At 42.7% G+C, this 17,090-nt stretch overlaps 1 pseudogene; it reads left to right on the forward strand.

The window, feature by feature from the left end:
* The first annotated feature begins 335 nt into the window (after nt 1-335).
* Nucleotides 336-3,832, forward strand: LOC110152905 (tubulin alpha-1B chain pseudogene; annotated as a pseudogene).
* The last annotated feature ends 13,258 nt before the right edge of the window (nt 3,833-17,090 follow it).

The following is a 17,090-nucleotide window of genomic DNA, read 5'->3' on the forward strand; positions in this document are numbered from 1 at the left end:
GCAGTGAGAAGCCTGCAATAAAAAGCCTGCAGTGAGAAGCCTGCAATAAGAAGCCTGCAGTGAGAAGCCTGCAGTGAGAAGCCTGCAGTGAGAAGCCTGTGATGAGAAGCCTGCAGTGAGAAGCCTGCAGTGAGAAGCCTGCAATGAGAAGCCTGCAGTGAGAAGCCTGCAGTGAGAAGCCTGCAATAAAAAGCCTGCAGTGAGAAGCCTGCAATGAGAAGCCTACAGTGAGAAGCCTGCAGTGAGAAGCCTACAGTGAGAAGCCTGCGGTGAGAAGCCTGCGGTGAGAAGCCTGCAGTGAGAAGCCTACAGTGAGAAGCCTGCAATGAGAAGCCTACAGTGAGAAGCCTGCAGTGAGAAGCCTGCAGTGAGAAGCCTGCAATGAGAAGCCTGCGGTGATAAGCCTGCGGTGATAAGCCTGCAATGAGAAGCCTGTGCACCACAGCTCGAGAGTAGCCCCACCTGCTGCAACTAGAGAAAGCTTGTCTGAAGCAACAAAGACCCGATGTAGACAAAATAAATAAATTGATTAATTAATTAAAAAGAAAAGACTTTCTAATGAGTCAGTTCAGTGTTTCCAGGACTAACATCAATTTTTGACTCTTTACATTAGACGCAAATGCTTTTCTTTCTTTTTTCAAAATACTTTAGAAAAAGTATTACAGCTCATTGCAAATGCATGCAGATTCCTATAATTCTGTATAGGTATTTTATTTGCATCTTTCCCTTTTGAAGTCAGATGGGCTGAGTTCTGGAAAGTCTGATGGCATCTGTACCTCTTTTCACCATATTATTGCTCTCCCTTCCCTCTCATCACTTTTCATAAGTTTTTTCATCAACACACAAGGCCTGATTTATATTTTGAGAGCCACACCCTTTTCAGCAAAGCATACACAGATGCCATATGTAAATGAAAAGTGACCTTTACCCATGAAAAGAATTTTGATGAATCGCAGGAAGTAATATACTGTGAAGGGAAAATACTTGTTTGATCTTTTTCTTCTTCTTCTTTTTTTTAATGTAAATCACTTCCCATGAAGAACAATCTGAGTGTAATGAGGTTCTTTAAGTGGAGACTACAAAGACCCCCAGCACATTAGAGAATAATTTCATTTGTGCTGGTCTCTGACTTACTGCTACTAATGGGGTATGCATATCAGGGAAGCAGGAAGAAGTTGAGGGTTGTTGAAGGAAATGATAAAAACATTTAGATTAGTCAATGACTATTTCTTGGTTACAAAACATGGGCTGGACTCTCCGTAGCAATGTTTTCAGACTATGGACTGGGACCCATTAGTGGACGCTATGGTCAGTGTTAAAAGAAATTTTAAAAATTAAAAGAGAAGAATAGAAAATATCCGAATGCATGACACAGAATAACAACAGAGTTTTGTGAAACTTTTCTAAATGTGTGTGTGTACAGAATGTCTATAATAAGCTGCAGTGTAAACTGTATCTCTTACTATGCATTATGTTCAAAAAGCACTTGAAAAATACTGCTCTGTAGAATTGGAGTAGCCAAAGGCTTTTTCTCTACCGTCTGAGAACATACACTACGAGACAGAATGAACTTTCTTGGCGTTCTAAAGATGTTAGGGGGATTCTCTACAGGTGTTTCTGCAGGGAATACTAGGAGAGAGGCATTGTAATAGGAGTAAGTGGCCCTACTGTTCCTGTTAGTGAGGGTGCATTTCTGAGGTGAGAGCAAAGAAGGATTCTGAAGAGGGAGGTCAGAGTCTAAGGAGATATGAAATGGTGGCTCTCCCAGCCTCACAGGCTGGGAGAAGAAAAACCAAGTTGCAAATGGCTGATGAAGGTAGACTGTGGAAATGTTCTCCTGGTAGGATTGAAGGAGCAGGATCCGGGAGAGAACAAGATGAGGAGAGTGGATCTGTAATTGCAAACGAGATGCGTATTGGTCGTAACTGTACCATAGATGTTTGCTTAGACTGGTTTGCTGTTTTTAAAATTAAGATGTGAGTGCGTCACTTACCTCGACTCTGAGCTTGTCGGGGATGGTAACCGGGACCAGTGTCTACTCCTGTTGCCTGCGCCTGCTGACCTGGAGCCACCATGCGTGAGTGCATCTCCATCCATGCTGGCCAGACTGATGTCCAGATCGGCAATGCCTGCTGGGAGCTCTGCTGCCTGGAACGTGGCATCCAGCCTGATGGCCAGATGCCAAGTGACAAGACTATTGGAGGAGGAGACGACTCCTTCAGCACCTTCTTCAGTGAGACAGACGCTAGCAAGCGTGTGCCCAGGGCAGTGTTTGTAGACCTGGAACCCACAGTCATTTATGAGGTTCGCACTGGCACCTCCACCAGCTCTTCCACCCTGAGCAGCTCATCACAGGCAAAGAAGATGCTGCCAATAACTATGCCCGAGGTCACTACACCATTGGCAAGGAGATCATGGACCTCGTCTTGGACTGAATTCAGAAACTGGCTGACCAGTGCACCGGTCTTCAGGGCTTTCTGGTTTTCCACAGCTTTGGTTGGGGAACTGGTTCTGGGTTCACCTCCCTCCCTGCTGATGGAACATCTGTCTGTCTATTATGGCAAGAAGTCCAAGCTGGAGTTCTCCATTTACCCAGCCCCCCAGGTTTCCACAGCTGTCCTGGAACCCTACAACTCCATCCTCACCACCCACACCACCCTGGAGCACTCTGATTGTGCCTTCATGGTAGACAGTGAGGCGATCTATGACCTCTGTCATAGAAACCTCGACATTGAGCGCCCAACCTACACAAATCTTAACCGCCTTATTAGCCAGATAGTGTCCTCCATCACTGCTTCTCTGAGGTTTGATGGAGCCCTGAATGTGGATCTGACAGAGTTCCAGACCAACCTGGCGCCCTATCCCTGCATCCACTTCCCTCTGGTCACATATGCCCCTGTCGTCTCTGCTGAGAAAGCCTACCATGAACAGCTTTCTGTAGCAGAGATCACCAATGCTTGCTTTGAGCCAGCCAACGAGATGGTGAAATGTGAGCCTCACCATGGTAAATACATGGCCTGCTGTCTGTTGTTCCCTGGTGATGTGGTTCCCAAAGATGTCAATGCTGCCATCGCCACCATCAAGACCAAGCGCAGCATCCAGCTTGTGGACTGGTGCCCCACGGGCTTCAAGGTTGGCATTAATCTCCAGCCTCCCACTGTGGTACCTGGTGGGGACCTGGCCAAAGTCCAGCGAGCTGTGTGCAAGCTGAGCAACACCACAGCCATCGCTGAGGCCTGGGCTCGCCTGGACCACAAGTGTGACCTGATGTATGCCAAGCGTGCCTTTGTTCACTGGTACGTGGGTGAGGGCATGGAGGAAGGAGGCCCGTGAGGACACGGCTGCCCTTGAGAAAGATTATGAGGAGGTTAGTGTGGATTCTGTTGAGGGAGAAGGAGAGGAATACCAATTACCATTCCTTTGAGTCCTGCAGCATGTCATACTCAGCTTCAGCGTTAGCTGACAGGCATAAAAACTTCCTGACTAGGTTGTCTTCGCTTTCAACTATGATCCTGTATTGATTTCCATGTGTGTCTGAAACACTTATGTCCTGTCTCAAAAGTAGAGATTTTAAGAAAGAAAAATAAATAAATAAATAAATAAATAAATAAAATTAAGATGTTCCCACAAAGATTGGGATTTCCAGTTTCTCTAGAAAAATAAGACCTGGCTCCCCCGAGTCTGTACTCACACATGGGAGTAGTTGGCTGGTCCTGACAAGCAGGGTCTCTCTGTTGCTGTCCCACAGGATTGCCCCTAGCACATGTGGTTCGTAAAATTGAAATTTAATTGAAAGTTCAGTTTCAAGTAGCCACATTTCAAGTGTTTGCTAGCCACATGTAACTGATGTCTGCCATATTGGTCAGTACAGGTATAGACCATTTTTATCATCACAAAATTTCTATTGGAAAATGTTGCTTTTAGATCCTGTGTCCCCCAGTTACTGGTTTCGCCTCTTGGGGTAGCCCCACTCCCTTCTGCTGTCTGCCTCACTCTTCAGGCATTTCTATTTGCAACTCCCATAGCAGAATACCTATGTTAGGTTGGCTGAAAAACTCTGTCAGTAAATCGTGGGAATTGAAACCTATCCCAGTTGATCACTGACTCACTGAAGTATCCTGAATTGAGTGTGTGTGTGAGTATGTGTGTTCTTTGCAAAGGAAGGAGTAATGTGAAAATGACAGAGACTGTGTATGTGTAAATGGCATCTGATAAAGTTACTTGTAGGGAAGAGTGGGTTTCAGTTAGAGTGTTTCATGAGAGGGAAAAACTGTAGAAAAATAAAACTAATTTTCTGTCATCTGCAACTGTGAAGATACAACGGGGTGGTGAGGGCAGAACCAAAAAGATCAAAGCTGGTGAGAGTAACTAATGATAAAGCAATGAATAACTTTCCAGATAAAAATTTGCATCCCATTAGGATGTGGGTGGATAGAGTACCTTCTGACTCTCTCCAAATATCACAAGGGAGATCTGACAGTGATGGAGTTTATCACCATAGAAAGCCGGCTGTGGCAAATCAGACCTGAGAGAACTGTTTGGCTTTTGTCATGTTTGGCTGACAATTCTAAATTAACCAGCTTAGCTTAAATATCCATATTATTTATGCAGGCACAGTCATTAAATAGTCACCTTTGAGCTCAGTAACACACACACCCACCCACACACACACACACACAAACGCACATATCCTTTGATTTCCCAATGCTGGTCCCAGGAACTTAAGAGGGCAGAGAGGGCTTTTACAGTCATTGCGTGTTAACACGTTTGGGGTTGTATTTTAGCAAATTTTAGCTACTTCTTCTATCTTGATTGCCTTGTCTTAAGCTCTTTTCCTATGGAAGTGGATGGAAAAGATGAGAGAACCCTGAAATTCTTTGGGCAGTGAGAAAAATTTGTTTTTCAACCTGCATTTGTTCACTGGCATCACTACCTACATTTTCCCAGGTTCACATATGAGAATGATTATTCCTCACTTCAGGAAATCCATTTTTAAAAAGTGCCTTTGACTTCAAAGGGTCCAGCACCCTGACTAGGGTCAGCTCAGCCAAGGAGACAGCTGGCAGCAGCCCTCACCCGGGGCGAAACTGGACTTTCCTCGCTCCTTATCTCTTGAAACGTGTGCTGGAGGCCTGGAGTAGGGGCTGTGCCCACCCAGCATAGGAATGTCTGTCCCTAAGGGCTGAGAGTAGGCGATAGCTCTGTCTTTCCTGGAGTCAAGACCAACTGCTCCAAACCCCAGTGCCTTTTATGGGGGCAGTAAAAGGGCCCAGCGCAGGGTCAGGGCAACTGCCATCCTGCCCGGATATGTGACCTTTTAGCATCTATGAGTTTCTGTTTACTCAGGTATATGGAAGCATTCAACTGGATCAGTCTTCCTTCTGATAAACATAAAAATCTCATGTCCTTATTGGATATACATCACGGTCACTGCAAAATCAAACTTTCTCCTAAAGCATCAGTAGAACCAGGATCAATGTTATACGTTGTTGAATAAAACAGAAAATGTTCACATATGCACAGTTGGTAGGAGTTAACTCTACTTAAGGGCCTCACACAGCACTTCTCAAATCATACTGGGCAGAAGAATCATTTGGGGAGGCTCATGTAAAATGCAGACTCCTGAGACTTCCCTGGTGGTCCAGTGGTTAAGACTTTGGAGTTCCATTACAGGGGACATGAGTTCAATCCCTGGTCGGGGAACTAGGGCCAAAATATAAATAAATTTTTAAAAATGCAAATTCCTGAGATTCTATAGCATGTTTGGGGAGATGCTAGGAAGCGCATGAACAATCACACCAGGTGATTCAGTGTCCAGAGGGGATATTTAGAGGAATCTTGGCACTGGCTCTAAGTTTCCAGATATAGAGAAACCATGTCAGTCTTGTTCAGCACAGAATTCCAGTGTACCCCGTGCCTTGTAGGGAACTCAATGTTGGCCATATGCCTTGTTAATTTAATCCCTCTAATACTTTTTGGTAACATCCAAGAAGAACATGTCAAGTTTCTTTTGAGAGCAGATATTTTTACCTGATTTGTTCACAGTTGTAGGTTCAGCAGGGAAGATATGCCTGGCACATTGAAGTTGCTTAATAAACATTTAGAGACTAGATGGCTCTCTATTACACAATGATTAGAATTGCTCTTCATTTTCCAATTAGGAAATTATATGTTAGGAAACGCCTGCTGCCTCCGGAGGGTAACTGTGGCCTCCCCCGTCACTCAAACCCAGAGAGAATTTACAACCCAACTGTCCCCCCATCGAGGGTGGAGGGATTTAAGAGCAGCATCTCAGTGATGCTCCTGAAGCCCCAACTCAGCCTTCCTTCTTGCAGAAACTAGCGTGGAAACCCTGCCTCAACCCCCTCCTCCTCCCTCTCCTGCCCATCATCACTACCCTCCAGTGGCCTTCCCCAAAGCATCCAGCTGCACTTGACCTCACAGTGCAGCACTGTAATCAACGAAGCTCAAAAACTGCCCAAGGAAGGACACCCCAGCATAACGAGCAGTCCCCCTGCCACTGCTCCTGTGTGGCCGACCACCACTCTATTATCTACACCTGCTGGGCCCGCCTGCCCACCCCCGCTCTCCAGGGGAGCAATTCTGGCTCCTGCATCTGTGTTCTCAGCAACAAGCACAGTGCCCAGTGAAGGATGAAGGAAGACCAAGGTGGGGACCAGAGGAAGGTAGAGGGGCAGGAGGTGGGGGGCTGCTTGCCCCCGGCAGGTCCAGAGGACGCTTCCTCAGAGTGATCCTCCTGCCCTGCACTAAACTTGTCCACTTCTATTATTTTCCCAGCACATCCCGTTCTTTTCTATCACAGCACTGTTAGTAACTGTTCGCTGTACATTTACTACATTCCCTTCTTATTTATTATCTGTCTTTTCCACTAGATTGTAAAATCCATGGGGCAAACCCATGTCTACTCTATGCTCTACTCAGAATCTAAAAAAAAAACAAACAAAGCCTGTAGGTGTGCAAAACATATACATTGAATGAAGGAGAAAATACACCTAGTACTTTGCTGAAGCTACTCTGGTCGATCCCCACTTCAGGCAGGAAGACTTGCTTTCTTAGCTAGTCTTCCCCTCCATTCCTACCCTAGTTCCCCCAACAGTGAGCAAACTTCCACCCTAGGATGTGGGAGTGACAACTCTGATTCGTTATTTCCCAGAGTGTAGGAGTGACACTTTTGATTGGTTATTTGCTGGGGACACCTATCAGTTGATACAAATAGTTTGCTGGTTGACACAGCATCCTTAAAAATGGCATGGTACTCCTATATCAATAGAGATGATCTTATCTTGAAATTGATTTTTAAATGAATAAATCATAATAATAGCTCTCTTTTTTTGAGCATTTACTCTGTGCCAAGTGCATAATGATATCCACTATTTATGGAGCATATGTGCCAAGCATTTAAAATATATCACTTCACTGAAGCCTTACAAAACCAAAGACAGGTGCTATGATTGTCTTCATATTATAGCTAAGAGCTTGGATAAGTTAAGTCTTTTGCCCAGGGTCACACAAGTAGTAAGTGGTCTAGAAAGGCCATCTCTCTCTCTCTCTTTCTGTCAGACTTCCAAATCTATGATCCGTTTTCTGCTCTTTGTCTGAAATCTGCTTGAGGAAGAGGAAGAGGTCTACTCATCCCCAGTGGATATGATGAACAGAGGACATGAGGGAGGGAACTCTCATGGAAGGAAGGAAGGAAAGGAAAGGAAAGGAAGAGAAGGCAGATTCTTGCTTGGGCAGGGACTGTAATCTCCCCTTCATGAGAAAAAGGAAAGCTTCAGATCAGTTGAGGGACTCATTCCAATGGGCCAGGGTGGTAGGAGAAGTTTATGTTTTATTTATTTTTTAAAAGATTATTTGTGTGTGTGTGTGTTTATACCATTTTTAAAGTCTGTATTGAATTTGTTACAATATTGTCTCTATTTAATGTTTTGGTGTTTTGGCCTCAAGAGATGTGGGCTCTTAGCTGCAAGTTCTAGGGATTGAACTTGCACCCCTGCATTGGAAGGTGAGATCTTAACCACTGGGCTACCAGAGAAGTCCAAGGAGAAGTTCAAAGGTACAGATCCGTCTTTTTGAGGCTCTGCTTTCACCTTAGGTCTGCCCAAACGTGAACCCTGTTGCCTTGCTCCAGTATCAGACGCTTTAGGGACAACAGTGGGCCCAAGTCTCCTTGTACTTCATCCCTCCTTAACAGGAGCACCCTTCAGCCTTGTGGCTGGGTAAGCAACTCTGCTTAGCAAGTGAACAAGAAATATTACAACTCTGACATTGTCTTCTTCTAAAGTCTTCACTGTGTCTCAAGGAAAGTGGCTGTTTCCAAACATGTCCCAGAACACACAGCCTCAGCAATGCTTCTGTTTATCAGAAACTGTGGAGGTGAGGCACCAGTGTTAGTTATGTGTTTGACTTTGCAGTTATACTTGAAGCATTAAAATATTTTACATATCTTTTCCTCCTTCCCATCTTCCTACCCTCTAACCTTCCTTCTTTCTTCCCTTCCTTACTCCCATTCTTCCTTCCTTCCTTCCTTCCTTTTTTTAAAAAAGGAAAACATCAAAAGTTAGATGTCGTTTGAAGACTAACATTGAACTGCCTTGCCCTATTGAAAATAGTCATTATGAAATTACGGATTCAACTATGCGTCAATGAAACTTTTGATAAGTACTTTTGTTGAATGTAATTCAAGATGCATTGATTTCTTACCAGGTGTTTTGGCTTAGTGTCTAAGATAGAGTTCTGATGGTCTCTCAGAACTGTTCTAGAAAGTGTTGTCTTAGACAGCTGGGTTGCTATAATGGAATATCATAGATTGAGTGGCTTATAAACAACAAATATTTGTTCCTCACAGTTCTGGAGGCTGAGAACTCCAAGGGTCTGGCTGATTCAGTGTCTGGTGAGGACCCACTTTCTGGTTCATAGACAGCTGTCATTTTCTTGTGTTCTTACCTGGCAGAGTGGGAAGGGAGCTGTCCTGGGTCTCTATTATAAGGGCACTAATCTCATTCATGAGGGTCCTACCCTCATGACCTAATCACCTCCCAAAGGCCTCACCTCCAAATACCATCACTCTGGGAAGTAAATGTTAAGATATGAATTTCCAGAGAGACAAAAACTCTCAGTGTAGGGCAAGTTCCTTCTCAGTAGTTCAACTTTTACTGTCCCCGTGGCTCAGATGGTAAAGAATCCACCTGCAATGCAGGAGACCTGGGCTCTATCCATGGGTTGGAAAGATGCCCTGGAGAAGGGAATGGTTACCCACTCCAATATTCTTGCCTGGAGAATATCATGGACAGAAGAGCTCGGCATACAATCCATTGGGCTGCAAAACAACTAACTTAACTGTTTCTTCAGAAAGTCCAATTTTCAGATTGAAAGTCTTATTCTATTGCTCAAATTCCAGAGGAAACTCAAACTGTGTAAGAGAAACAGCAGGAAAAGCAGACCACCTGGATCTGTGAATCTCAAGCTATTTCTGTAGGCTCCATCCCCTGCTCTGGCCTCCAAGCCCAGACTTTTCACTACTATGTTGCCAAAAGTACAGGCAATCAGTCAGTGAGTTTTCTGTCTTACAGGCTTAATCTGGGAGCCCGAGACCACCTGACCTTTAATTAGCAGCTAGCAGGGGAAATTAAAAGGGAAATAAATATTAATAATATCTATTTTATAAAACATTCAATTTTGTTCACATGAATACTAATCAAAGCCTGCATAAAATTGTAGCACATCATGTTTGAGGAAAAGATGTGAGTTATAATAGATCCTATTTCCATAATTCTAACATGCTGTAATTTCCATCTGATGAAATGTAGCTATGAAATTAAAAGTGCCATTTTATGTGTGAAAGTTCTAAACCTGGACTAAAAGTGGAGGAAGATATTTTTTAGAGTTTTGAAAAAGAGTATAGAAAAATGATGGAAATATGAAATGTTCCCTTGAAATTTATTAACAATTTAGGAGAAATAGTAAGAAAAACAGTCAAAACTTTGTATGATTTCTAAGAAGGGAATAAAAGTCTTTAAAAATGTTATATTCCCAGCCCCTAGAACAGGGCCTGGAAAATAGTAGAGCCTCCATTCTTTTTTTTTTTTTTTTAATGAATTTTTGAGTGCAAGTTGGGGAAGAAGGCAGGAGGAAAAGGCAGAGCAGTCTAAGAACCATATTTCATGAGAACACCATTTTTCAAGAGGGAGGTGGCGTGAGGATCTGAGGGGGTATGACCGTTGGACCACAAAGGCAAGGTGTCCGTAGTAGTTTCTCAGACTGTCATCACCAAGTATCATAAACTAGATGACTTTAAGAAAACCCAGAAATTTATTGCCTCATAATTTTGGAGCTTAGAAGTCCAAAATCGAGGTGTCAGCAGAGTTGTGCTACATTTAAAACCTAAAGAGCTATCTTTCCATGCCTCATTCTAGCTTTAGGATGTTTAGATAGGCTCACAGTTTTCTGAATTTATCCTTCTTCTATGCCACAGATCTAGAATTGCTCTTTATATTATGTGGCCTAATAATAAGTTTTTGTTTTGCAAGAATAGCACAAAGAACTTTTTTTTCCTGAACCATTTGAAAGTGAGCTGCCAACATCTTGCCCCATCACCTTTGATATTTGTGTACCATTTTCCTCTACACCAAGATGAATCACAGCACAACCATAAAAATCAGAAAATTAACATCGACACCACGACCACCTAATCCTCAGACCCACTCTAGTTCCACCAACCATCTCAACGGGGTCCTTCAAACAAAAGGATATGATTCATGCTCACATGCTACACTGAATTGTCACGCCTCTCCTGTCATCTTCAGTGCAAAAAAATTCCTTAGTCTTTCCTTCACTTTCATGACCTTAATACTTTTAAACAAGGCTCACCGGCCACATCCAGCCTGGTCACTCAATTTTAGAAAGAATATTTTACCGGAACACAGTTACATACGTTCATTTACATATTGCCTAAGGCTGATTTGGGGCTGCAGCGGCAGAGCTAAGGAGTTGTGACAGAGACCATATGGGCTGCAAAACCTAAAATATTTACTACCAAGCCCTCTATAGAAAATCTTTTTTGGCCCTTGTGTGAGACAGTACTAGAAGGGAAGAGAAAGAAACGAAAAGAATAAATATCAGAAAGGAAGAACACTAGCTTTAGTGTATTTTATTGCTTTCATGGAAAATCTTAAGGAGTCTATAGAATAACTACTAGAACTAATTGAATTTAGCAAAGCTGCAAAATGTACTGCTGCTGCTAAGTCACTTCAGTCGTGTCCGACTCTGTGCGACCCCATAGACGTCAGCCCACCAGGCTCCCCTGTTCCTGGGATGCTCTGGGCAAGAACACTGGAGGGGGTTGCCATTTCCTTCTCCAATGCATGAAAGTGAAAAGTGAAAGTGAAGTCGCTCAGTTGTGTCCGACTCTTCATAACCCCATGGACTGCAGCCTACCAGGCTCCTCCATCCATGGGATTTTCCAGGCAAGAGTACTGGAGTGGGGTGCCATTGCCTTCTCCTGCAAAATATAAGGTAGGTACAAAAAAAATCAGTCTTGCTACTCTATATTAGCAACAATTGGTAGACAATATTTTTTAATTTCATTAAAATATTGTCAGGAAACACGCTTAGAAATAAATTAAAATGTACAATCCTTCTACATCAAAAATGAAAAAAAAAATGCTGAGAGAAATTAAAGACTTAAATAGAAGTGAAAAGTGCAAGTCGCTTAGTTGTGTCTGATTCTTTGTGACCCCATGGACTGCGGCTTGCCAGGCTCCTCTCTCCATGGAATTCTCCAGGCAAGAACGCTGGAGTGGGTTGCCATTCCCTTCTCTAGAGGATCTTCCCGACCCAGGGATTGAACCCAGGTCTCCTGCACTACAGGCAGGTGGCTTTACCATCTGAACCACCAGGGAAGCCCAAAGACCTAAATAAATAGAAAGAAGTACCACATTCATATACTTAAGACTCAAGATTGATGAGATGTTAATACTACCCAAATTGATTATAGATTCAATGCCATCCCACTGAAAGTTCCAGCAGTATAATTTTTGGAAATCAACAAGCCTATTCTAAAACTTATCTGAAAATGCAAAAAATCTAGAGCAGTCAAAACTATCTTGAAAGAGAAAAACCAAGTTAAGTGATACGTATGACTTCAAGATTGTGATTTCAAGATTGTAACCAGCATACAGAGAGCCCCCAATCATCCCTGCCTGTTGATATTATCCTTGGGTGGTCCCTTCCCAGGTGATACCAGGTTGGTCTGTGTGGCCAAGAGTCTATGACAGAGTGATAATATGTCGCTTCCTAGATTAACTTATGAAAGATATTGTGATCTCTCTCTCTTTCATCTCCTTCCCTCTCTTATTCTCTCTTTGATCACTTGTTCTGAGAGAAGCCAGTCGTGAACAGTGCTATGGACAGCCCCACATGGTGAGGAGTTGAAGCTCATGGCCAGCAGCCAGCAAGGACCTGAGGCCTCTGTCAGCAGCTGCATTAGTGAACCTGGGAATAGACTCTGCAGCCCCTGCTGTCTTCCTCTGACTGCAGTCCTGGCCAATAGCTTGACTACAACCTCATGAGAGACTCTGAGATGGAACTCCTCAGTGCGGGTGCTCTCGGATCCCCAGCTGTCAGAAGTGGTGTGAAATAATTCTTGCCTGTTGCTTTATGCTGCTAAATTTGGAGAAACTTGTTATGCAGCAATAGATGACAAATGCAAAGACTTACTTTTAACTTAGGTTTATCAAGACAGTGTGGTATTGACATAAGGATTGAAAATAGATCATTGGAACACAATAGAATTCAGAAATAGACTCACACATAAAGTCAGTTGATTTTTGACCAAGGGACCAATATAATTCAAAGAGGGCAGTATTTGCAAAGAATGGTGTTAGTAGACTCTTTGACATACCAACCACCAAGAATAATTCAAGTTAGAACACAGAGAATACCCTGGGGTGGGCAAAGATTTCTTAGACAGGATGATGGATGAATAAAGATGTGGCATATACATATGAGTATATTATTTGGCAATGAGAAAGAAGAAAATTCTGTCATTTTGATGATATGAGTGGATCCTGAAGACATAATGTTAAACGAAATAAGTCAGACAGAAGAAGACAAACTTCATATAATATCACTTGTATGTGAAATTTTAAAAACCTAATTTATAGGAGCAGAGAGTAGATTAGTGGTTACCAGGAACTGGGGGTGAAAGAAATGGGGAGATCCTGGTCAAAGGCTACAAACTTCCATCTATAAGAAGAATAAGTTCTATGGATCTAATGTACATCAGGGGGACTATAGTTAACTCTGTGTGTGTGTGTGTTTGTGTGTGTGTGTGTGTATTTTCCTCTACATCTTAGTTCTCCTACCAGGGGTTGAACCCAGGTCCTCAGCAGTAAGAGCACAGTTTTAACCACTGGACTGCTGGGGAATTTCCAATAATATTTTATTATATGCTGGAAAGCTGCTAAAAGAGTAGATCTCAAATATTCTTTCCACATAAAAGAAATGGTAATTATGTGAGGTAATGGAGGTGTTAACTAACTCTATTGTGGTAATGACTTCAAAATATATGTGTATAAAATCATCACATTATTTATCTTAAACTTATACGATATGAGGTCAATTATATCTCAATAAAACTAAGGGGAAAACCACATATGTCCACAAACACTTATAGAAGAATGTTTATAACAACTTTGTCATAAATGGTAAAAACCTGGTAACAAGCCAAATGTCCCTAAACAATTGAATGGTAAACAAATTATCATATATTCATGCAAAGAAATACTACTCAGCAGTGCAAAGAAACATATTAGTGATACATACAACAAAAGTGAATGGATTTCAAAAATAGTATGCTGCATCAAAGAAAGCTAGATACAAAAGAATACATACATTATAATGCCATTTATATAAAGATTTACAGGTAAAACTAAGCTGCAATGAGGGAAATCAGAACAGCAGTGGGCTCTAGATGAGAGGTAACTGATGGAAGGGAACTGGAGAAAACTTCCTGGAGGATAAAAATGCTCTGTATGTTAATCAGGGTGCATACATTTGTCAAAAAATCACTCAGCTGTATACTTAGAATCTGAGCATTTTATTACATGTAAATAACTGCGTAAGAAGATGAATTTGAATGCTTTGACAGGGCAGGCACTTTACAGGTCCTGGCTATTTATAGCGCTGCAAATATGCTAGTTAGTTTACATCAGTCCTGAGAGAGACCTAGAGAAATGGGAGGAGTGTTGAATTGAGTCTTAAGATGGAAAGGAGAGAGTGGAGAAGGGAGCCACTCAAATGGAAAATAAGCACAAATGAAAGAAGTTGAATATTCACTTGGCCCTGGGTCTTACATTGCCTTGGACTATCTTCCTCTTTTCCATATATATCTTCTCTTTAAGGTGAGATTTCAAGCTCTTCAAGGGTGGTGATGCATCTTATAAGCCTTTGCATTTCTAATAACTCTAGCACTATTTTCTGCAGAGAGATAGAATTTGGTAATACCATAGAAAGAGAGAGAGGGAGTGAGCTGTGATTTCAAATGTTTTTCAATGAATTTTTGCGTGTGTTTCCTGGAATGGTTGACTAACAAATTACATGAGAACCAAGACTGTTCTGTGTTTCCCAGTCCGGCTTGGTGTCTGGCACATGGAATAAATGTATTTTCATTGATTAACTGAAGTGTACACTAGAGAGAAAAGTAAATGAGCTTCTCTCAAAGGCCTATTGTCTCTCCTCCCTCACCATCCCCCACAATCTCCCAGCAGTGGATATCTTTAAGTATGCTTTTTGTTGTTTTACAGCCGTTTGCATTTAAATTGGGCGTGTCTCTATCCCATTTTTATTAGCTATTTCTCATACCAGCCCTGTGAGGTTAGCGCTGTTATCTGCATGTTACAGGCGAGGGCAATGAGAGGTGAAGCCACTTGCCCAGGTTGGATCCACAATGAGCTGCTGGGAGGGGTGGGATTTGAGTGCATTGGTAACCTTTCCAGCCAGCTTTGCTGGTCCAAAGAGGGTGTGGCTTCCAACAAGATAATAAAATGTGGATTTTCTACACCAGACTTTGAAAACCATTTTAAAGACCAGAAGAAAGAGATAGGATTGTAATTCTTTGGCCTGATTCCTTTTCCTGAGAATCTTTTAGGTACTGCCTGGCTGCCTGGGCTTCCCCGATGGCTCAGAGGTAAAGAGTCTGCCTGCAATGCAGGAGGCACAGGAGATTTGGGTTTGATCCTTGGGTGGGGAAGATCCCCTGGAGGAGGAAATGGCAACCCCCTCCAGTCTTCTGGCAGGGAAATGCCCTGGACAGAGGAGCCTGGAGAGCTACAGTCCATGAGGTCTCAAAGAATTGGACGCGAATGAGCAACTAAGTATGTACCGAGGGCTGCCTAGGTTCAAGGTCTTTGAAATGACTTGCTCCATCTAGAGATTCAGCACCTTTTGTTCCTGCTCTAAACTGTTTAACTTATATGCAGAGTGTACCATGAGAAACTCTGGGTTGGATGAAGCACAAGCTGGAATCAAGATGCCAGGAGAAATATGATTAACGTCAGATATGCAGATGACACCACCCTTAAGGCAGAAAGCGAAGAGGAACTAAAGAGCCTCTTGATGAAAGTGAAAGAGGAGAGTGAAAAAGTTGGTTTAAAACTCAACATCAGAAAACTAAGATCATGGCATCTGGTCCCATCACTTCATGGCAAATAGATGGGGAAACAGTGGAAACAGTGACAAACTTTATTTTGGGGGGCTCTAAAATCACTGCAGATGGTGACTGCAGCCATGAAATTAAAAGATGCTTGCTCCTTGGAAGAAAAGCTATGACCAAGCTAGACAGCATATTAAAATGCAGAGACATTACTTTGCCAACAAAGGTCCGTCTAGTCAAAGCTATGGTTTTTCCAGTAGTCGTGTATGGATGTGAGAGTTGGACTCTAAAGAAAGCTGAACACCAAAGAATTGATGCTTTTGAACTATGGTGTTGAAGAAGACTCTTGAGAGTCCCTTGGACTGCAAGAAGATCCAACCAGACCATCATAAAGGAAATCAATCCTGAATGTTCATTGGAAGGATTAATGCTGAAGCTGAAACTCCAATACTTTGGCCATGTGATGCAAAGAACTGACTCATTGGAAAAGACCCTGATGCTGGGAAAGATTGAAGGCAGGAGGAGAAGGGGATGACAGAGGATGAGACGGTTGGATGGCATCACCAACTCAATGGACATTAGTTTGAGTAAACTCTGGGAGTTGGTGATGGACAGGGAAGCCTGGTGTGCTGCAGTCCATGGGGTCGAAAAGAGTCAGACACAACTGAGCGACTGAACTGAACTGAGTTCCTGCTCAGATCTCCCACCTCCAGAAGTCCCTCTCCCTTTAGCAACCTCCCAATAGAGCCCACCCAGAGAGTATAACCTTAAATAATACTTTAATTGGCATTAATTTTATAAAGTTGGAAGGGAATTTAGGGCTTATCTAATCAGGAAAAATTTAATGTGGTTTGTTCATTTCAGTTCAGTCACTCACTCATGTCCAACTCTTTGCAGCCCCAAAGACTGCAAAGGACTGCAGCATGCCAGGCTTCCCTGTCCATCACCAACTCCCAGAGCTTGCCCAAACTCATGTCCATCAGGTTGATGATGCCATCCAGCCATCTCATCCTCTGTCATCCCTTTCTCCTGCTTTAAATCTTTCCCAGCATCAGAGTCTTTTCCAATGAGTCAGTTCTTAACTTCAGGTGGTCAAAGTACTGGAGCTTCAGCCTCAGCATCAGTCCTTCCAGTGAATATTCAGGGTTAATTTCCTTTGGGATTGACTGGTTTGATCTCCTTAAATCTAAGGGACTCTCAAGAGTCTTCTCCAGTATCACAGTCCAAAAGCGTCAATTCTTTGGTGCTCAGCTTTCTTTATGGTCCAAGTCTTACATCCTTACATGACTACTGGAAAAAACCATAGCTTTGACTAGACAGACCTTTGTTGGCAAAGTAATGTCTCTGCTTTTTAATATGCTGTCTAGGTTGGTCATAGCTTTTCTTCCAAGGAGCAAGCATCTTTTAATTTCATGGC

The sequence above is a fragment of the Odocoileus virginianus genome, chromosome 21 (assembly GCF_023699985.2).
Source record: "Odocoileus virginianus isolate 20LAN1187 ecotype Illinois chromosome 21, Ovbor_1.2, whole genome shotgun sequence".
In the NCBI taxonomy this organism is placed as follows: Eukaryota; Metazoa; Chordata; class Mammalia; order Artiodactyla; family Cervidae; genus Odocoileus; species Odocoileus virginianus.